Genomic DNA, 22,290 nt, shown 5'->3' with positions numbered 1-22,290 from the left:
GTACTGTGTCAAATGACACAGCGACAGCAGAAGCCCCTGCCGTCACTCCGACAATGTTTGCCGGCATACCAGCTGTCCCGACTAGCTCACAACAGCTAGAAGGAGTCCACCAAGGGACTATTTCGACAGTATGGTATGTTCCAGTTTGTTCATCTGAAGTAATACCCGGCAACTCTTATGTTGAGACTCGCCAAATTGATCCATTTGGAGGTCAATTTGGGCAATCCAGTCCCCAAGGACAATCAATCCCCTTGAGTTCCGGATTTCTACCGTATGGGGGGCAGTATGCCCTTTCATTACCCCCTCCGGGAGGATACCCATACGTGAGTTCACAACCGTATTCAGGTTATAATGGAATTGCATCAAGTAGTTGGGTACCTATGCTACCACAACAACCAAGGGTTGTATATTCTATGCAACAGTGTGTACCTACGACGAACATCCCAACCACACCGGCTATTGTAACAGTGTCACAAGTTCAAGCGATGCCTGTTGCATGTCAACCTCATTTTTCTCAGGTTGTAATGCAACAGCCCCTTGACCATGGGTCACAACCACAATCGCCAACTGGTGGGGTGACACAGGTCCAAACGGGTACAATTACCCCACACCTTGCTCCAACGGTTAGCATAGCACAACAGAACATGGCTTCACAACCATGGCTGGTGCAATACCAACAACTGCAATTCCAGCAAGTGTACCAAGGTTCTGAGCAGCAGATCTTTGCAAACAGTGGACAACCGTATATCCAAAACGGTCAAAACCAACCACTTTACAGTGGTCAAGTCCCCCAACCGTATCAGTCATACCAACATCAATTACATTATGCTGGTATGCAAAGGCCCACTGCTCAAGCGATTCCATCGTACCCTGGTTACGCTTCACCTAACCTGAATCAACAGTTACCATTCGTGGCAACTTTAGAGTTACCCGATTTACACCGGTTAACCAACGATCCGATTGCTTATGCCCCTTGGTGGCCAGCGATTCCTCATAAACTTCCATCTGACATTCCTAAATTCAATGGAAATCCAGGTGAAGACCCATCGAATCACGTGATGACTTTTCATCTGTGGTGTTCGTCGAACACCCTAAACGACGATTCGATAAGGCTTCGCCTTTTTCAGAGGACATTGACAGGTCCAACGGCTAAATGGTATATTGAATTGCCAAGAGCCTCTTTCGACAATTTTAGTTCCCTAGCCACGACTTTCTTAACCCATTTTCAATTACCGATAAGGTATGAAACGGGAACAGAAATATTAACCAACTTCAAGCAGACAACTGCCACCCATATATCTGATCATATACATGAGTGGCGTCGTCGTCGTAGGATGGTGAAAACATACGTTCCCGATCAGCTATTAGCTGAATGGTTTATAAAGTCGTTACTTCCTGCTATTACGGAAGATGTGGCCAAAGGGGGAGTCGTAACAGAGGAGCAAGTCATTGCTCGTGCACAGTATTTGGACTTAGTTTATACTCAGTCCGGCACGCTCTACGACAAAATACCTGACGCCCCTAGACCAGAATTTTCAATTCCTCCTCCTCCTAAATCAAATATTGACTCTCATGCCAGTGACGGTGTGACTGGCACGGCAAACACGAAATCGATAAAGGCTTCGTCAAAGAAAGCCCGTAAGAATTCGGATCAAAATGCAAAAGAAGAAATTCTTGCTTCGGAAGTAAATGCCGTATCAGCAGATAAAGGCAAAGAAACCAATCAACCAGGAAGCAAGAAGAATCAAAACAGAGGGAAGAAGAAAGAACAAAGAGAATCATCTCCTAAAAGATCTTCTTCAAACTCTCCTAGGAAAGGAAAACCAAAAAGTCCATGTTTTATATGTGACGAGGATCATTGGACAGCAGACTGTCCGTACAAAGCTGAAATAAAAAGATTCTTAAAGAATTCTCAAACCCCAGCTGTGTTAACTGATCCGTTTCCGGATTCAGGTCAAAATCTGGTTGATAGTGGAAATGCTTCCCCGTGCCAGGTGCTAATGTTGTCGACCTCCAAGCAACAAAATGATGCTTTGATTTCGACAGGGAACAAAGATTTCAGAAATCCGAAGTTGTCGAACAGCAAGGGAAAAGATCAACCGAACAGTTCGACGACAACTTTGATAGAAGTTGTGCCACCATTTATTACGGGAAGCATTCCAATGATCCATGGAAGCAATCATTCTCTCCGAAATATCGAAGTAATTTTCCTAAAAGACCCCACTTTAATGGGTACTTTGGCCCTACCACCTCCGAGTAATCTAGCGGAAATGGCCACAGTGGAATATGAAACCTTCTATTTCTAATGGATCTAAAACTTCGAGGATAGTTCCTATCTCATGTCAACCTCGTTAAAAAATGAAATAAAGAGTCAAGAGGATAGTTCTTTACTGTGTCAACCTCATTAAAAAATGAAACGACCCCCTGGAGTCTAGGGGGGCATGCGCCTCGTTTGCATTGTTATGCTGGGGGCATGCGAAATTAATCGAGCAGTTTTACCGCGGAATTTATGCTCGTTAAAAAATAGAAAAGCGAGATCCGAGCAGTTTTAGCACATAGTTCATGCTCGTTAAAAAATAAACATAAGATTGAGCAAGAGTTTCCTCCAGAGTTCAAGCTCATTAAAAAATGAACCTATCCCGGTAAATAACCATTGTGATCGTAAATTTATTAGCCATAAAAAGCCTTGGTCGTGTTTTGCACCCGCCACCTCCATTTCATTTGGCCGATCGTTCACCTCCATATTATTGTTTACCCATTTTGAGGAACAGCTGCGAAGAGTGATTTCACCTAGCCATCCTTGTGACACTGCCGTGATTGGAAAATTCCAACCTGTACCTGGAATCTGCTGCTATCCCTGTTTATCACTCATTCCTCAAAAGACGAGTCTTCTTTGAGCTCTTTTCATCTGACTCGTAAAATATGAAAAGTTTGCCGAGTTTTGGCCTTCCAGCTCGTTAAAAGGACCGAAAGAGCTATCCCTCCTTTAGATTTTAATCTTTTTGGACCTGAGGGATTATTGCACAAAAAGGTCGAGCGCTTGTTTTATTCGGTTCGTTAAAGTTATCAAAAACTCATCCCTTCTGTATTGTTTTATACTTTTTTGGACTTAAGGGATTAGATGACGAAAAAGGAATTTTGGAGTTAACTTTCTGTACCTTTTCAGACTCTCTAAAAATGAAAAGGACCGAGTTTTCCTTGTCGTTAGACTCGTTAAAATGATTAAATAGCGACAAACTTGTCTTTAGAGGAGAACGAGTTTCCCTATCGCTGGGCTCGTTAAAACATAGCGATGGGCTTGCCCGAAGGGCAGCTTATAGAACAAGCATATGTTATCCTCCTCAAGCTTGACAAAAATAAAGAGGTACTGGTCAGAAATGACTGGGAAAAAATTGGGAGAACCTCAAAGCTTTAATGGTAGCAACTTGCTCTTGAACATGACACTTTTCCTCCGTATCACATCGGGTTGGGTTGTTTCATTCACCGGTCTCATCACCATGGTCTTCGCCAAACCATCCACATTCGGGGTAATGCTACCGATCCATCGCATCAGTGTTGTTATATGTTCAAGAGATGTTGTTCAGAAAGAATCAACCGTGTCCCATCCACTGCCATACATTATCCTTCATCCACCCATGATCACCACCCTGAATCATATTTCACAGATTGTTTTCACCTCCACTAAAATCATTAGCTCCATTCCGTGTCACTGATGTGGGATTCATTAAGGCCCTCCTTTGACGGATCGTTTCTTGTCGACTTCAGCTCATTATCCAAGAAGTTGATCTAGGAACACCCCCCTCAGTACTTTGAAGCTTGCATGCCTCAATGGAAAGTTTCTCACTTCCGGCGACGGGTATACATCAATGACCTTCGACCAGAAGATTTTGCGTGGTGTTCGACGCCAAGTCCTTTATTCACACCACGTGAATTGTACTGCAGTACCTTGAGGGTCATTATCATTATCGGTGATTCCTCTCGCGCTTGTTAACGGTTTACATTATTGACCAGTAATCAAGCGATGTCTTTCCATGTTCGACTTCAGCGCAATTCTCACATGGATCGACTTGTACTTAGAGTGAAGATCGAACGAGTTTGAAGACCCCGGATCTAGTTTCATCCATCTGGGCTGCGATATATATTCAGGAAATATAAAGACATTTGACATGTACATCATTGCAGCAGATGATCATCCTACTCAAAGGATGATAATTTCAGCAGAGAATTATCAGTCTACCATCAGACGATCGTCTGTTCTATGTACCAAAATGAATTTATAAAGCTGAGCATGGGAATGCCCGCCTCAGCTAGATCATGAAAGCAGAATGAAAAATAATGTATTGTATTGTATTTTATTACAGGTCACCTCTCAGCGATTGAATGAACTTCGGATCCTCCTGATAAAGCATTTCACTCGATAAATGACCTCATACTTTAGGGGGCAACTGTTATAGACATTTTTGTGCCTTACAGCATGAAGCATGAAATGTCAATAATCTAAGGGATCCAAAGTCCCTAAACATGTTGTTCCTACCCCTAGAGGAACAAGGTCAGCAAACCACAGCACTGAATATCAGTTCTCCACCTGAAAACACTCAAAAACAAGCTAATTCTGGATCATGTCAACTGCTCCACTGAGCATCTGCGCTGAATGTCAACTGCTCCACTGTGTACCTGCGCTGAATGTCAACTGCAAGGAAGGCTACCTGCGCTGGGCGAGTTGGGACAAGTGGCACAGTCATTCTTCAAGGTGTCAATGCCCAGGAAGCTTCCAAAATGACACTTGGATCAGGGAATTCGACTGGTGATGAGTAAGAGGGTCTAGATCTCCAAGTGGAAGCAAGAACCTCCAAGTGGAATCAAGAACTGAAGAATAACTGAAGTGGGAGAGGACACTAGTCAGCTTCATGCCAGCTACAAGTTGACTCATCCTTTCTCCAAAACTCCTATATATAGAGCTCTCTCATGAGGTCTATGGAGGCTGGAATCTTGTGAATGTAAGGAAGTGTTGTTGGTTTGAGTATAGAACTATTGGGTGATTTGCTTTGAAGGAGGTGAAGAGGAGATTTCTTTCTGCTGGGAGGTGATGCTGGATTGGGCCTTTTATGGTTGTATCACTTCCTGAACTTTACTTCTTCCATTAATAAAGCATTTGAGGTTCTTCTATATGCATGTGTCTCAATGGTGTATTGCTATACTTGTGTATTTGATTTATACTAATCCTTGAATCAATTATGAATGTATGCTTCTTGTAGTTTCCCTCTCTTGCCATTTTGCAGGATCTTGGTGTAGTTGGGCCAGTGAAAGAGCAAGAAGTTGGGAGCAAGCAGCAAAGAGAGAAGATTGGATCAATCATTAGTGGAAGACAACGGTTAGTGGATCTATTTCCCCCCTCTCTTACATCTCATAAAGAAGTAATCTTGAATAGCTTTGCTTTGATTGTTGCTGAGGTACTATCACCCTTAGAGTGGGATAGGGTCATTCCGTATTGGATACTTTTCCCAACAACACTACCAAGGTGGCATAGACCATTTCCCCCGTTTGCTTGTGCAGCTCTATCTGGTCCATGGGGTGAATGTCCTTTGCCATGACTTCCAGCTTTGTTTTTACAAAATCTGCAGCTGAGTGAGGCTGCGGTACTTTGTGTTTGAAGTGGCTGAGGATTATCTTTTCCTCTTGTATATCATACACTGACATCAACCTCTCTTGCTTAGCTGGTGTTGCTTTGAGGAATTTCTTGTATACCTCCACTCTCAACATCTCATTCTGTGCCTTTATCTCTTTGAAGGAAGCCTTGGTGCTTGAAGGCTTCTTGCTCTGCTGAGTGGAGGAGGACACCTCCATGCCAAGCTGTAATCCTTGCTCTTGTTGAAAAGAGCTTGTAGCTGTTTGCTGACTGTCTCCTCCTTCCTTTCTTGGATTCTCAAGGACTTCCTCGCTTATTTCTTCTATGACTGGGGAGTCAACCTTTTGCCTCTTGGCTTCAGGTAGCTGGGAGGATCCACTAGCAGGAGTGGACTCTTCTCTGTCCGGTTTCTTGCCCCTTTCCTCATGTGCAGGGGTCTGCAATGCAGGCACTATTGGTGGTTTTGTTTGTGGTGGAGGGGTTTGCTCTTGTTGCTGCCCAATTGAGGAGGCAGGCTTTTCTTTTACTATTTCTTCTTCAGCACCCATTATTCCCTTGCCCTTATCTGTGCCTGATGCTGCTGTAGATGGCGCCTTGGTGGCTGGTGTTGTTGTAGTATTTGAGGTTCCTTCTCCAACTGGATGCGGCTGCTTGAAAATCACCTGCTGCACAGAATCTAAGTCAAGAGTTTTTTCCAAATCCTTGACATTTCTTTGCATTATTTCTTCTTGAGTTAGTTCCTCAACTAATGTGTCTTGCAACCATTCTTGTTGATTGGCATACTGCTCAAATTGTGGAATTTTATAGTGCTCATAGCCTAGTAGCCTGTACTTGACTCTTCTATCACTGATGAAGCCTTCAGGGTCATAAGGGACCCACCAGAAGCTTCTTGATAGCTTGTATTTATCTCTGAGGATTTGCTCAGCCTCTTGCCATTCCTCTTTTTTGTTCATGATAAAGGGGCCCAGGTGATGTTTGAACTTGAGGTGGGCTTTCTTCTTGGCACTATGAAAGTGGGTGAGGTCAGAGTTAATAAGCTGCCTATAGTACTCCAAGGCGAACAGTCTCATTGGTACATATCTCGGGAGCCTATATGGACAGAGCTCGCAGCCATAAATTCTGATGACTGTATGATTTTGGTATAGGTACCAATCACCTATTTTATAATTTTTGGACAGCTGCAGAGTTTTCTGGATTTCAAATGACACTCTGGGAGGAGGGGATCTCATCAATAGGCAAGAGACCGGGTAGACAAATTGATCAATAAATTCACAGTATGAATATGGTGAATCTTGGACTTGGTGGAAAACTGATGACCAGAAGATGACAGACCTTCTTTCTCCCTTAGAATCCAGCTTCTTGATAGGGCATTGAAAGGCCTCGGATTGATAATACATGAACAAGTGGTAGATATATGATGAATATTTGAATATACCCTCCCTGTCGACTTTGAAAAGTTGGTCATGTATCTTGTTGGCTATGAATTTAGCAAAGTTATATTTGTAGGCAGGAGGTTGGCCTGGGCTGTAAGCAGCTAATAACAGCAGCACTGTCTCATCAACGTGCTCACTGGTTTTATAGCCCAACACATAGGAAATCATGTCAACCAGAAGTTGGCCTACATCAGTAAAATGGACATGCAAGAAAGGGGGTGGCCCTGTGGGCTGGCAGTCAGCTCTCATAAATGTCCTAGTGATCTTCTCAATGTCAGCAGTGGAAAGCTTGGCACCTATATCCAGTAGATAGTTCATGGAGAAGGGATACAACAGCTAAGTTTGTTTGAAGTTGAGCATCTGGTTGATGGAGTCAGCATTGATGTGGAAGAGTATGCTCCCAGATGGAGACTTGACAGCTCTGTGATTTGGATCATAATTCTCAGCACATAAGCGGATGATTTCTGGAAAAATGTTAACAGATGGGAGAAAAAAGTGAGGCAGATTGGATTCCCATATCCCATATGTGTCATTGTTGCTCAAATAGTTGTCCCTCAGTTCCCGGAAGGTATGTAAATGGTTCCTGTCACCCACAAGTTCTTGGATGAGGTAATCTCTGTCAGCAAGAGGCATGGCCTAAAGCTCTTTATCAGGTGGATTCATGGGGGCAACACTGAGAGTTGTGGGTGCAGCCATTGTATAGCCTTTAGGTGTTGTCTTTGGAATGCAATTATTGAATGTAACAATGTGAATGTAATAGCTTGTAAATCTTTTCAGAAATCAGGTGGCAGATTGAATGCAGGAGATGCCAGATATATCTTCAAAGAGGAGTAAGTAGATTAAGCAGACTTGCCTCTGCTTTGCTCTGGTAAATTCACAAGGATTGTGAACAGTGAGGATGAATTACAGAGGGGGGGCAGGACTATAAGCTGGTGAAATGCAGTTCTTCAATTATATGCTTGGCAAAAGGGAACAATGCCGGGCAGTTGGACGGTAAATTGCAAATTAAGGCCGAAAATGATTGTTCAACAGTGAATTTTGAACAAGGGGACAATGTGGATTGTTTTGGGCCAGCATTTACTGAATGACAGTGTTTAATTTAGGATTTACCAGGAATTTAGTGGATAACTCTGCAGAAAAATGGCATGAACACGGGCAAAATATGTAAATTTCGGCAAATACCTAGATAATTAGCGCCGAGAGCTGCCAGGTTGAGTAATGGATGGAGAATGTAGCTGAATTGATGAGTGGCGGCATCCCAAACTTTGAATTCACAGCATGGAGGAAATTTTTGGAGTGAACGAGTAAAACAGCTCTCTCTCTTTTCTAGCGAAAATGACACAAAACGGTTCAATTGCGCGTTTATAACGACAAATTTGGCATATATGGGTCTTTGGCACTTTTTCGCCGATGACGTCAGCACGATGTCACCGGCGGGGCCCGGGTATGGATGATGACGTGGGTACTGAGTTGGAGGCTAGCGTGCCGGGACACGGTGGAGGGACGTGGGGGCGACAAGATGGCGTGGAGGGCGAGGTGGCGAGGTGGCGGGGGCCTTGGGTATGACGTAATGATGATGCGGGAGTGACGCGACAGGGGAGGCGGATTGCGGGAGGGTGGTTTCCGGGTTCCCCGCACCACTATTGGGGAAAGGCGGTAATGGGGAGAGGGGCTCCGAACAACCCCGGTGGCCGCCACGCATCCAGCGTATGGGAGCAAAATCACCCGCTCCCCGAACGCTAAACCGCGGAAGGTCCAGGACTAAGATTGACCGCCCACCTTTGGATTGGGGGCAGCAGAAGATCGGCGGTTGGCGGGCGCCCCGACCTAGCATGCAAGTTTGGGTGGGGACCCGCCAGATAATAAAATAATCATTTAAATGCTGTGGGTTTAGAACTTTGGGTTAGGAGGGTTTTATGGGTTTTAAAGAGCATAAGGGTTAATGTGTCAGGGTCGAACAACATTTAAACATTAGGTTTGAGCGCGGGTGGGGGATTTTTCATAGGCTTTTTTGGAAAAAGGGTAGGTGAGGGTTTAGTGTAGGCTATTAATCTAACCAGGGGTTAGAGTAATTCCCAAGTAAGGGTTGACTATAGTCCCTGATGGACTAATGTCTCCCATATAAGTGATAATTAGCTATAATGCTAAAGGGGGGGGGATATTTATATATTTTCTGGGTTCTTCGCATAGAATGCTATAATAGTAGGGGGAGGGGTAGCACTTAGGGATGTATATAGTAAAATTAGAAATTAATATGAATTGGGGATGTGAGGGAGGGGTAAAGAGCTAAGTTTAATGAGTAAAATTAGTTTTAGAAGCAGATGGGAGTGGAGAATGATTTTACATACGAAATGTGGCTTCCTTTCAGAGAGGGAAGTCACAACTTGTCATGAAATTTACAAATGAGAAATGTAAGGAGGACTGTTCAGGGAGATCCTGCAGTGCTCAAGGGGATGTTAGTAAGGAACTTTTGAAGGGGATGAGGGAACTTAGTGATGGTTTGGTAGTTTCCCAAATAGGCCATTGCTCTTGCGTTTCTCCTACTGGTGAGATCAGATGTGATTTTTCTCGTGTCATATGCTTAGATCTTGTTTTCTGCAACCTTCAACTGCCTACCCTGCCTAATATGCCTAACATTCTTTCTTCTTTTGGATGGGTGCACTTAGCCTTGCAAACCCTGATAATTCTCTTTTCTCTTTGCTGTCCTCCTATCTAAGTGTACCCTTATGACTTCCAACGGCCCAAATTAAGCAGTTGGGCTCCTTCCTTTCTCTATCCACATAGTCATCTGTCAAGCTTGAACTGTTTGAGCAGGTACTTCCTTTCTAGTCTAAAACATGCAATTTAAAACATGGTATGGCCCAGCTTGAGCTGTTTGACCACCCATCAAAGTAGCAGTGGCATTTTGGATTGGCCACTTTCATGGTCTTTATTTGGGGTTTTATTTTTTCTTTTTACCAGTTCATTTTCTTGCCTTTTGATTATTCTTTTAAGGAATACCCTCTTTACATTTTTTAACTGTCTGTTTCTTTCACAAAAATGGAACCTTAGTACCACGAAAGATGAACATTTTTTGGCACTTCCACTGTCAATCATGAGAAATGAAAACCTATTGGTATAGGAGGCTAACAGTGGCTCCACTTGGGGATGGCTTTTCCACATGAAAAGCCAAGAACAGCAGGTCAGATTGCCTAATTTCTCCATTCTTGCTGCAGTCTGAATTTCTCTGTTGTTGGAGACTATTGACTAGGATCTTAGATACTTACAGGCAGTACCCAGTGAGCTGATTTGCTGTGAAGTTGCAGATCTGTTCATTATCTGTTTCTTGAATTTTTCCACATCACCATGATAGTTCCCCTGTGTTTTTCCCTTACTTTCTAATGCTGGGATCAAAACCTATTCCGAAAAAGAAAATAGTGTAGTACCCTGGTCTTTCTCAAAATCTGCTCCACTTGGTGCTTTATTTATCTGCTTAAATGAAAATACTGGAAAATACAAAGATTTATGTACAATATATGACTGTTCAGTGTTTGATCAAAGGGAGTCAAAATAATGCTTGAGCATTCTCCCATTGACTGGGCCTTCCTCAGTGTTTGAGCCATCCAAACTCCTTAGAAAATAGGTGTTGTTACCTTGCATAGCATAAATGACATAAGGTCCCTTCCATAAGAAATCAAACTTACCATGTTTGCGTTTGTCCTCCCTCCTGGAATCCCATCTTAGCACTTTGTTTCCTATAAAGAAACCTTCAGCTTTGGTTCTTTTGTCAAATATTCTTTTGAGCTTTTCTTGCAGTACTTGGGTTCTTTGATAGACTTCCTCTCTGGTTTGTTGTAGGTGAATTGTCTGATTGATTCTTCTTTGAATGTCATTGGGCTCAGCTTGTATTTCTTGCAGCAACTTGATCACAGGAATTCCTAAAGATGAAGGAAACTTTGCTTCTAGCCCATAGACCAGTTCATATGGACTAATGCCAATTGATCTCTTGGTGGTTAGTCTGTCTTCCCATAAGGCATTGACCAACTTCTTATGCCAATTCTTTTTGTTTTCTTCCAAAACTTTCTTAATGATGTTGATGAGACTTTTATTGGAAGACTCAGCTAGGCCATTACCTTGAGGATAGTAGGCAGTCGAATGACCTAGGGTCATGTGATACTTGTGACAAAAGTTGATCATTTTTTTGGATTTGAAAGTAGCAACATTGTCTGTAATAATTTTATCTGGACAACCAAACCTGGACAAGATGTTAGTTTCTAGGAATTGTATAATAATGGAGTCATTGGCTTGCCTACAAGGGATGGCTTCTATCCATTTGGTAAAATAGTCTGTGGCAGTGAGAATCCACTTATGCTGGCAAGAGGATGGAGGGTGAATTTCACCAATGAAGTCTAAACCCCATTGCTGGAATGGTCTCTCAGTTGAAACTGGTTTGAGTGGTAAAGGCAGCAGCTTTCTCTTGCCCTCAAAAATTTGGCATTTGTGACAAGACATTACAAATTTCTTTACATCAGCAAACAAGGAGGGCCAATAAAATCTAGCCCTTAGGATTTTATTAGCTGTGGAATTCCAGTATAAGTGTCCTCCATAGTCACCTACATGAAATTCTTTGAGGACATTGTCAGTTTCCTCTAATGTTAAGCAGTTGAGTAAGATCCCTTCATGATTTCTCCAAAATAAAACACTGTCAATAATACAAAACTTTGATGCTTTCATTTTCAAGAATCTTTTCTTGTTTCTGGAAAACCCTGGAGGAGCTTGCAGGTTTAATAATACAAAACATATATCAGCATACCAGGGAGATTGCATAAAGGCTTGGTTGATCTGTGGAGTCGCCATCTCCTGTTCGTCATCCAATTCATTAATGTCAAGGGCTTGAAAATTGGTTTCAGTCATTAGTTTAGCTAGACCTTGTCCTTTTATCAGTTTGGTAGGTTTAATCTCAATGTCATATTCTAAGATATTGGCAATCCACTTGCCCCTCTTGCCTTCAATTCCTTATTGGGTTAGAATGTCTTTGACCACTGCATTAGGAATATAGGAAATTATATGAGAGTACAGGATATAGATTCTGAAGTCCTTGATGGCTTTTACCAATGCATAGGCTTGTTTTTCCATGATCTGATATTTCAAGGGAGCATCTCTAAGGGATCTGCTAAAAAATGCAATGGGTTTTTCACAACCCTGGTCATCTTTTTGTATCAGAACATCAACAATTGTGTGCTCAGATGCAAAAGAAAAAATGATAAAATCTTGATCAAATCTAGGGCTTGTTAGGACTGGTGTGTTTGTCAGCGCTCTTTTGATATCCTCAAAGGCTTGTCTAGCTTCCATGGTCCATTTGACCTTGGAATCCTTTTTGAGCATATTGTTTAACAGTCTTATGAGTTCAGCCAAATTGGGAATGAATCTCCTCAAGAAGTTGATTTTTCCTAAAAAGCTTTGTAGTTCTTTGATGTTTCTTGGATGTGGTACTTGTAGGATGGCTTGAATTCTGTCTGGGTCAATCCTAATACCATCTTTTGAGATTATATGCCCCAAGAGTTTCCCTTCCTCCAGCCCAAACAGTGATTTCTTTGGGTTCAAAGATATGCCATATTTTCTACAAATTGTGAAAACCTGCCTCAAGTGTTCTAAGTGTTCTTGATCTGATTTTGAAAAGGCGGTAAGATCATCAAGATAGACAACTAGGAAATCATGGATTTCTTTGGTGAAGGCAATATCCATTGCTCTTTGGAATGTGGCCCCTGCATTTTTAAGCCCAAAAGGCATTTTGACATATTTGAATGTTCCCCAAGGTGTCATGAAGGCAGTTTTGTCTTGATCATCTGGGTGCACTAGAATCTAATTGAATCCTGAGAAACCATCTAGTAAAGAGATTCTAGCGGCTCCCACTACCCTTTGAAAGATATGATCCATTTTTGTAAGGGGTAATGGTCTTTGAGAGAGGCTTTGTTCAAATTTCTTAGGTCAACACACAATCTGATTTCCCCTGTCTTTTTCCTAGTAGGCACCAGGTTTGAGATCCACTCTGAGAATCTGATTGGGGCAATGATCCCTGCTTCATACATACGTTTAACCTGTTTTTCAATGAGGGGGAGGAGGACCGGATTGAATCTCCTGAGTTTTTGTTTGAAAGGATTTTGATTTTCTTTTAAAGGTATAGTGTGCTGGATAACTGATGTGTCATAAGATTTAAGGTCCTCATAGCTCCAGGCAAAGACATCTTAAAATTCTTTGAATAACTCAATGTATTTCAGTTTCTGCTCAGGTGGTAATGCTTTGGATAACTTAACCATTTTGGGATTTTCAGGAGTCCCAATGTTACAATCTTCGATTTCAGCATTCAATGGTTGCATTTTTGGTTTTCTCGAGATATCATTTGAATCGAACAGATCCTCCAAAGGGGTTAAACCTGTGGGCAGAAAATTATCCTTTAGCTCAATTACCTCAGCTTCTGTTTCAACCATTTCCTCTCCATCTGGTTGTTTCAACTCCCGTATAGTTTCCTTGTCAAAGGTGGTAGGATGTAAAACTAGATCAGCTGTTTCAGCTGATATTTTCTGTGTAATTGTGCATGCCTGTGGTTGATCATCTCTAGTGCTAGTGTCAATGTTCATGCCGGAAAATTCTTCCTTTAAAGTGAGGAAGTTATTTATCTGTGTGTTACTCTCGAAGACTTGCCAATTCTTGATGTTATCCGGAACTGAAGGTCTGTGTTTGATTTCAGCAGTAAATGTATGATTGGTTTTGAAAGGCAACTTACAAGTGCTGGCAAAGGTTGCTAAGTTGTGAGCATGTAGATTGAGTTCTCTGGAAATTTTAGTCAACTGTGTTTGTGAGAAGCTTTCAAGTACTTGAATAGCTGCTCTCTTGTATGCTCTCAACCTTAGATCGTTTGTGGTAAAGTTTCCTTTCATCTGTTGTATGATCAGATCTGAATCTCCTAAGATTGAGACTTTGGTTGCACCTAGATTTTTTATGAGTTTCAGACCCAACAGAAGGGCTTCATATTCAGCCATGTTGTTTGTGCATCGAAAGTTTAGTCTGTATGCATGGCCCTCAGCTTGGTCATTGTGCATATTATGGATCCAGACTCCTGCCCCAGCTCCTAACCTGTTTACAGAACCATCAAATTCTAAATACCATAAGGTTTCATGATCAAGATTTGGATTGAGATCACTAGAAAGTTGGATCGTGGGTAAGTTGGTTTCTTGCAAGTTACTTGATACATCATGTTCCTTTGTCTTATCAGCTATACCCACAGTCCCTTTGTCTTTGAAAGCGCGTTGCTCATCTAACTCCTCTGTCTCTACTGTCATTAATAGTTCAAAATAAGCTTTGTTGCAGATGTCAGCATTGTAGAGGATAAATGAATCCATGTCAGAGTGTATTGAATAGATTGGGAAATTTTGGGGCTTCTCTTGACTGCTTACCACATATTTCATCAAAGTTTCACGGTATAATCTCTTTGGCTGCCCAAAGACTGAGATAGTTGCATACGACATATCCAATTGCAAAGATCCTTGGAGTTTGGGCCCCCAGGATATGGACAAGAGCATGCCATACTTAGGGGGTATGTCAGCTACTACTACATCCATCAAGATAGTTTTGGTTGGGTATTGAACCAGGGAAACACATAAATCTTTAATCAAGCCTAAGCACCTAACCTGGCTTGAATCAAATGAGAATAGATCTTTGTAAGGTCTTGTGATGTCTAGGTCGAGTTTTTCCATTACAGATTTGGGCATTAAGTTGTGTGAGGCCCCAGAATCGAACATTGCGTTATGTAGAACCTTATCATGAATGTTTAGACTGACATAGAAGGGTGGAACCCCTCCATTTTCTATTTTTCCATTAACCTCAGGTCCAAATAGCAACTCTGGTTGGTCATCTAGGACATTCACATCATCTTTATTGTCTGATACCTGGAGTGACTTGTTAATCTGTTGTCTATATATTTCATGTTTGGCTAATTCCGAAAGAGGAACTGATATCTTGAGCTTACTTATTTTTGTTTCCATGTTAAAAGGTTTTTCCATTTGAATTTTTGCATTCAGTGCAACAGATTTTTCCCTTTCAGCTGGGTTGTCAGTGGTCTTTTGCTCATAGTTGGCTTGATTTTGAGTAAAACTGGTGCCATGTTTGTTTCCTGGGGGGGTATTTGCCCTTGTCTTTGATGGGTGGGGTGGAGCTGGCTGGTTTTTCAGAGGGTTGTTGTTCTGAGATGTCCTCCACAGTGACTTCTGTGGTAGGTGGGTTTGAGCTGCCAGCCGATTGTGGGAGAGTGGTATTATCATTAATCTTTTTTGACTGCTTATTGTCCTTTGGTTTGAGGGGTGTAGGTACATCTACCGTTCTAGTCCTTAGTTTGTACTGTTTGTGTACCTCATACACAGCTGCATCATAACCCTCTCTGAAATCAAATGATTCTCCTGACTTAGTGTGGTATCGGTTGTCATTGTAAACCTCTTGATCCTCTTGCGTTAAGAAGACTTGATGTTCACTGTCCAGACCCATTAGGTTGATGTGAGGGTCCTCATTAGGTTTACTAGATGTGGACGCCTCAGCATAGTTTTCTTGGAAAGGAGGTCTGACATGCTGGCCAGCATCAGTCCTTCCAACATTGGGACTTTGATTCTTTCTAAAGTTTGGGTTTCTAATATTGCTTGTTTGACCTTCCCATGATGATTTTCTTTCTATGGTTTCCATCCTGTCTCCAAGTCTGTCCATCCCTTTGATGATTGCATCTAGCTTTTGCTCAAATGATGAGGGTTCTTCTTTAAAAGTAGTTCTTCTTTCAGTCCTTGCCCAGTTTCTCTTAGCAATCAGATTTGCCTCTACACTTACAGCTATGTTTTGCATGTCTGCTAGGGTTGCAGGGGCTCTTTCTCTTAGTTGATATGCCATATCAGCATCAAACCCATCAGGGAATTTAATCAATGCTAAATCAAGTGGGGGCCTAAGATTTTGAGGAATGGCATTATAGATAGTGTTGAATCTAGTGCAATAGTCCAAGACAGTTTCTTGAGGGCCTCTCCTTATGGTGTCATATTCAGATAAAATGTGTAGAGGGTCCTTTTTGTTTTCCCATCTGTTCAGGAAGGACTGATAAAGGGCACCCGAATCAGCTATGGAATTTGCAGCCAGTGCCCTGAACCAGTTTCTTACCTCACCTGTCAGACTTTGCACAAAAATCTTCATTCTCACATCATCATCATCTATCTCATAGTTTTCAAAGTAGTCTTGCATTTTCTTGGTATGTTGTAAGGCAGTGTATGTACCGGTTCCATCAAAATAAGTAATCTTACTTTGGTAGTCCTGAACCATGGCCCCAGGATTACCAGGTAACTGAAGGGGAGCATAACGATTAGCCATATTTGTGGGGATAAGTGGGACAACTGGTAGAAAGGGAACAACTGGAACAACAGGGACAACAATAGCAGTTTGTGTGTTGGGTGTAGACAATATGTTTTGTGAAGTGGATGATGAAGAGGGGGAAGAATGAGTTATATGAAGGTGGACTGATGGTTTTGCAGGGGTCGGAATAAAACTTTGCTGAACTGCCTCAGGGCTGGTTTTAGGAGATTGTTCTGGTTCCTTTTGGTTCCTAAGAGTCTTGGGAATCAAGTTAGGATTGTCGAAAACAGGTGGAGGATTCGGGTCAGGATTTGACCTGGTATGCCTAGTTCTCTTTTTAGGAGCCAGCTTCTGAATTTGCTTTTGGTATTTTTTGAGAATATTTTTAGAACTTTTTAAGGGACTGTTCAAGTTTTTGGAACCAGTGTCTAAAAACAGACAGCAATTTGAAAAATACGCTCTGTCCCCAGCGGAGTCGCCAATTATGTTAACACTCAGGTTGTTCCCTTTGACTCCCAAGGGAATACGGCCGAGGTAACCACTAACCAATCTTTGGGTCACAGGTTCTAGCCTACCTATGACCAGAGAGGGCTCTCTCTTTATGATTTAACTTTGTTTGTATAATATTTTAGGCTAGTTATGATGCTCAAGGTTTTGTTTTGAATTTTGCTGGATGATGATTTCAGTCGAGATAGATATATGTTTACAGGGTGATCTAGGCCATTGGGCATGGAGTCAGTGATGTTTAACTGCTTGATATGTCCGTGTTGATACAACAGTGATGCTACAGAGCCAGATAAGTGCCTAAGGAAACAATTCTTTAAATCTGTAATTGGATGTGATGGAATCAGGGCGTGAAAGGCAACTAAGGATCTTTCAGTAAGCTGATATGGAGAATAGTGGGAATATTACTTAGGAGCACTGAAGAATTCCTGCATAACATTCATATTTATAGAATTGATACAAACATGAGCAATTAAGAATTCATGTTCATGATTAATTCTGAAGAAAACATTTTCAACAACAGAGATTGAATACAGGGTGTAAACAAACATATCCTGTACTATTCCTTTTCTCTATTGTTAGATTGGTGAAACATGCATATGATTCAAACAAACATAAGAAGATAAAACATAGATTAAGAAAACTTATTGTTCCATTAGACAACACAGGAATTCTGCAATAGCACGCAGAGCATCATTGAGACATCAAGCATTCAAGAAACACTGAGCTTTTCTAGCCTTTTGCATTAGATCATCTGAAAATATACAATATATTGTCTTAGAATGAAAATCACCAACCCCAAATACGTTGCAAGGGGAGGTATATATACAAAATTTACATCAGAAAATATCTAGCTGGTGAGTTAATGGCTCATTAATATTGTGCCAACTCCTGGAGCATTGCAGCTGAGAAAATAAATGCTGCAGTAATTGCTTAGTGTATTAGCTGTCCAAAATGGTCAGAGAATGTTGACTTTGTGACCGATGGAGTCGGTTGAAGCCGTGCTGCCCAAAATTTGCGCATTTCCTATGTTTTGGCTTGCTGTCGCTGTCTTCATGCTGAGTCACCCTTTTCGGCTGCCTTGTATGTTGTCTAGATTCTGTTTTTTGCCTTTGGCTGAGTTGAAGCTAACTAGGAGCGATCAATTGAAATTACTGAGGCAAAATTTGCAGCATTTCCTGCCACCAATCCTCTTTAGGCAGCTGGTGTCTTCGAATTTTCACCAAGTTTTCAACTGCCTCTGTATACCTATAGAAATTTGGTGGAACCTCAAATAAGTGATTGATCTCATGTTCAATGAAAAATAGATTTTCAAGCTTGTCGTAGAGACCCTGCCCTGTTGGAGGCCCTGTTTCTTCAGAAGTACTGGCGGATGCAGTGATCTGATTTTCAATAAAATTTGTCATCCTGGTAGCATATTGCTCACGAGGGAGCAGTATTCCTGTTCTGGTTAGTAGGCTGGGCAATCCCTTTTATTGTAGTGCTCTCATTTTGAGCTTTATTCATCCACCTCAGCCTGCATTTCATGACATTTTCTTTCTACAGTTTGTACAAAATTTCTGAGGGTGAGCACTTTTTTAGCTGTAAGGACAACATCTATTCTGTTAATGATGTTCAGGGCTACCAGCTCCTCCTTGGTCCAATTGTTGAGAAAATTTATCATTCTGTTGGCTTACTCAGGCCTGTTCCCTAATACTGTTCTGGCTTTCTGGCTCTCAATTTGTGCTTGGCCAATCAATTCCATTTTTTCATGCACTGTCTTGATTGACTTCCATTGTCTAGTAAGGGAGTGGTCAATCCGAGCCCACAAAATCCTCTTTATTTCTGCCAGAGTATTTTCAAGTTTGAGCTCTTTCTCTAAGGCCTTTATTTTGTCTTTGAGGGCCTTAATTTCTCTAGTCTGCTCTGCTACAGTCATCTTTGATTTGTCATATTTAGCCTCCAGTTCTGCCAATTTTTCCTTGGCTTGCTTGATCTCAGTCGCCTGAAGCTCCAGCTCTTTGATAGCCTTTGTCAATTCATCCATGTTTAAGCTGGACTCAGGAGCTGTTGTTGTTGTTGCTGCTGCTTCTGTTGTTGCTGTAGTTGTTGTAGGGGTTACTGTTGCCTCTGTAGTGGTGGCAGTGGTTGAGGTAGTTTGAGGAGGTTGGGAGGTTGATTCTCCCTGTTTGTCTTGCAGTGCCTCTTCTAGCTCCTTCTCCAGATCAATAACTTTTTGATTCAGCTGCATTATTAGATCGAGTTGATCTTCAGACTCTCTTTCCTTTTGCAATTCTGCTATTTGGGGGTGCTCAGTGGGAAGCAATTTCAGTCTTTTCTTCAATGCAGCAATATCATCTTCTTTCTTTTTCATGAGGGCCCTCACACCCTTTGGGTCCTTAGGATCATGTCCTAGGTCCACAATGATGTCCTCCAGTGTTTTAATCCTGTTGTCCTTGGCCGTGGAGGACATTCTCTCGAAATCTAGCTGAATGTTGGTGTTCTTCAGCGATTCTTTCAATTCATGGGCCATTGTGGCCCTGTCTACCAAGGTGGCATAGACCATTTCGTCCGTTTGCTTGTGCAGCTCTATCTGGTCCATGGGGTGAATGTCCTTTGCCATGACTTCCAGCTTTGTTTTTACAAAATCTGCAGCTGAGTGAGGCTGCGGTACTTTGGGTTTGAAGTGGCTGAGGATTATCTTTTCCTCTTGTATATCATACACTGACATCAACCTCTCTTGCTTAGCTGGTGTTGCTTTGAGGAATTGCTTGTATACCTCCACTCTCAACAGCTCATTCTGTGCCTTTATCTCTTTGAAGGAAGCCTTGGTGCCTCAAGACTTCTTGCTCTGCTGAGTGGAGGAGGACACCTCCATGCCAAGCTATAATCCTTGCTCTTATTGAAAAGAGCTTGTAGTTGTTTGCTGACTGTCTCCTCCTTCCTTTCTTGGATTCTCAAGGACTTCCTCGCTTATTTCTTCTATGACTGGGGAGTCAACCTTTTGCCTCTTGGCTTCAGGTAGCTGGGAGGATCCACTAGCAGGAGTGGACTCTTCTCTGTCCCGTTTCTTGCCCCTTTCCTCATGTGCAGGGGTCTGCAATGCAGGCACTGTTGGTGGTTCTGTTTGTGGTGGAGGGGTTTGCTCTTGTTTCTGCCCAATTGAGGAGGCAGGCTTTTCTTTTACTATCTCTTCTTCAGCACCCATTATTCCCTTGCCCTTATCTGTGCCTGATGTTGCTGTAGATGGCGCCTGGGTGGCTGGTGCTGTTGTAGTAGTTGAGGTTCCTTCTCCAATTGGATGCGGCTGCTTGAAAATCACCTACTGCACAGAATCTAAGTCAAGAGTTTTTTCCAAATCCTTGACATTTCTTTGCATTATTTCTTCTTGAGTTAGTTCCTCAACTAATGTGTCTTGCAACCATTCCTGTTGATTGGCATACTGCTCAAATTGTGGAATTTTACAGTTCTCATAGCCTAGTAGCTTGTACTTGACTCTTCTAGCACTGATGAAGCCTTCAGGGTCATAAGGGACCCACCAGAAGCTTCTTGATAGCTTGTATTTATCTCTGAGGATTTGCTCAGCCTCTTGCCATCCCTCCTTTTTGTTCATGATAAAGGGGCCCAGGTGATGTTTGAACTTGAGGTGGGATTTCTTCTTGGCACTATGAAAGTGGGTGAGGTCAGAGTTAATAAGCTGCCTGTAGTACTCCAAGGTGAACAATCTCATTGGTACATATCTCGGGAGCCTATATGGATAGAGCTCGCAGCCATAAATTCTGATGATTGTATGATTTTGGTATAGGTACCAATCACCTATTTTATAATTTTTGGACAGATGCAGAGTTTTTTGGATTTCAAATGACACTATGGGAGGAGGGGATATCATCAATAGGCAAGAGACCGGGTAGACAAATTGATCAATAAATTCATAGTATGAATATGGTGAATCTTGGACTTGGTGGAAAACTGATGACCAAAAGATGACAGACCTTCTTTCTCCCTTAGAATCCAGCTTCTTGATAGGGCATTGAAAGGCCTCGGATTGATAATACATGAACATGTGGTAGATATATGATGAATATTTGAATATACCCTCCCTGTCCACTTTGAAAAGTTGATCATGTATCTTGTTCGCTATGAATTTAGCAAAGTTATATTTGTAGGCAGGAGGCTAGCCTGGGCTGTAAGCAGCTAATAACAGCAGCACTGTCTCATCAACGTGCTCACTGGTTTTATACCACAACACATAGGAAATCATGTCAACCAAAAGTTGGCCTACATCAGTAAAATGGACATGCAAGAAAGGGGGTGGCCCTGTGGGTTGGCGGTCAGCTCTCATAAATGTCCTGGTGATCTTCTCAATGTCAGTAGTGGAAAGCTTGGCACCTGTATCCAGTAGATAGTTCATGGAGAAGGGATACAACAGCTGAGTTTGTTTGAAGTTGAGCATCTGGTTGATGGAGTCAGCATTGATGTGGAAGAGTATGCTCCCAGATGGAGACTTGACAGCTCTGTGATTTGGATCATAATTCTCAGCACATAAGCGGATGATTTCTGAAAAATGTTAACAGATGGGAGAAAATAGTGAGGCAGATTGGATTCCCATATCCCATATGTGTCATTGTTGCTCAAATAGTTGTCCCTCAGTTCCCGGAACGTCTGTAAATGGTTCCTGTCACCCACAAGGTCTTGGATGAGGTAATCTCTGTCAGCAAGAGGCATGGCCTCAAGCTCTTTATTAGGTGGATTCATGGGGGCAACACTGAGAGTTGTGGGTGTAGCCATTGTATAGCCTTTAGGTGTTGTCTTTGGAATGTAGTTACTGAATGTAACAATGTGAATGTAATAGCTTGTAAATCCTTTTAGAAGTCAGGTGGCAGATTGAATGCAGGAGATGCCAGATATATCTTCAAAGAGGAGTAAGTAGATTAAGTAGACTTGCCTCTGCTCTGCTCTGGTAAATTCACAAGGATTGTGAACAGTGAGGATGAATTGCAGGGGGGGGTAGGACTATAAGCTGGTGAAATGCAGTTCTTCAATTATATGCTTGGCAAAAGGGAAAAATTTCGGGCAGTTGGAGGGTAAATTTCAAATTAAGGCCGAAAATGATTGTTCAATTGTGAATTTTGAACAAGGGGACAATGTGGATTGTTTTGGGCCAGCATTTACTGAATGACAGTGTTTGATTTAGGATTTACCAGGTATTTAGTGGATAACTCTGTAGAAAAATGGCATGAACACGGGAAAAATAGGTAAATTTCGGCAAATACCTAGATAATTAGCGCCGAGAGCTGCCGGGTTGAGCAATGGATGGAGAATGTAGCTGAATTGGTGAGTGGCGGCGTCCCAAACTTTGAATTCGCAGCGTGGAGGCAATTTTTGGAGTGA

This window comes from Pinus tabuliformis, chromosome X (assembly GCF_031772625.1).
Source record: "Pinus tabuliformis cultivar Carrire ecotype Pingquan chromosome X, CPIR1, whole genome shotgun sequence".
Lineage (NCBI taxonomy): Eukaryota > Viridiplantae > Streptophyta > Pinopsida > Pinales > Pinaceae > Pinus > Pinus tabuliformis.
Note: the sequence above shows the minus strand (reverse complement) of the source record.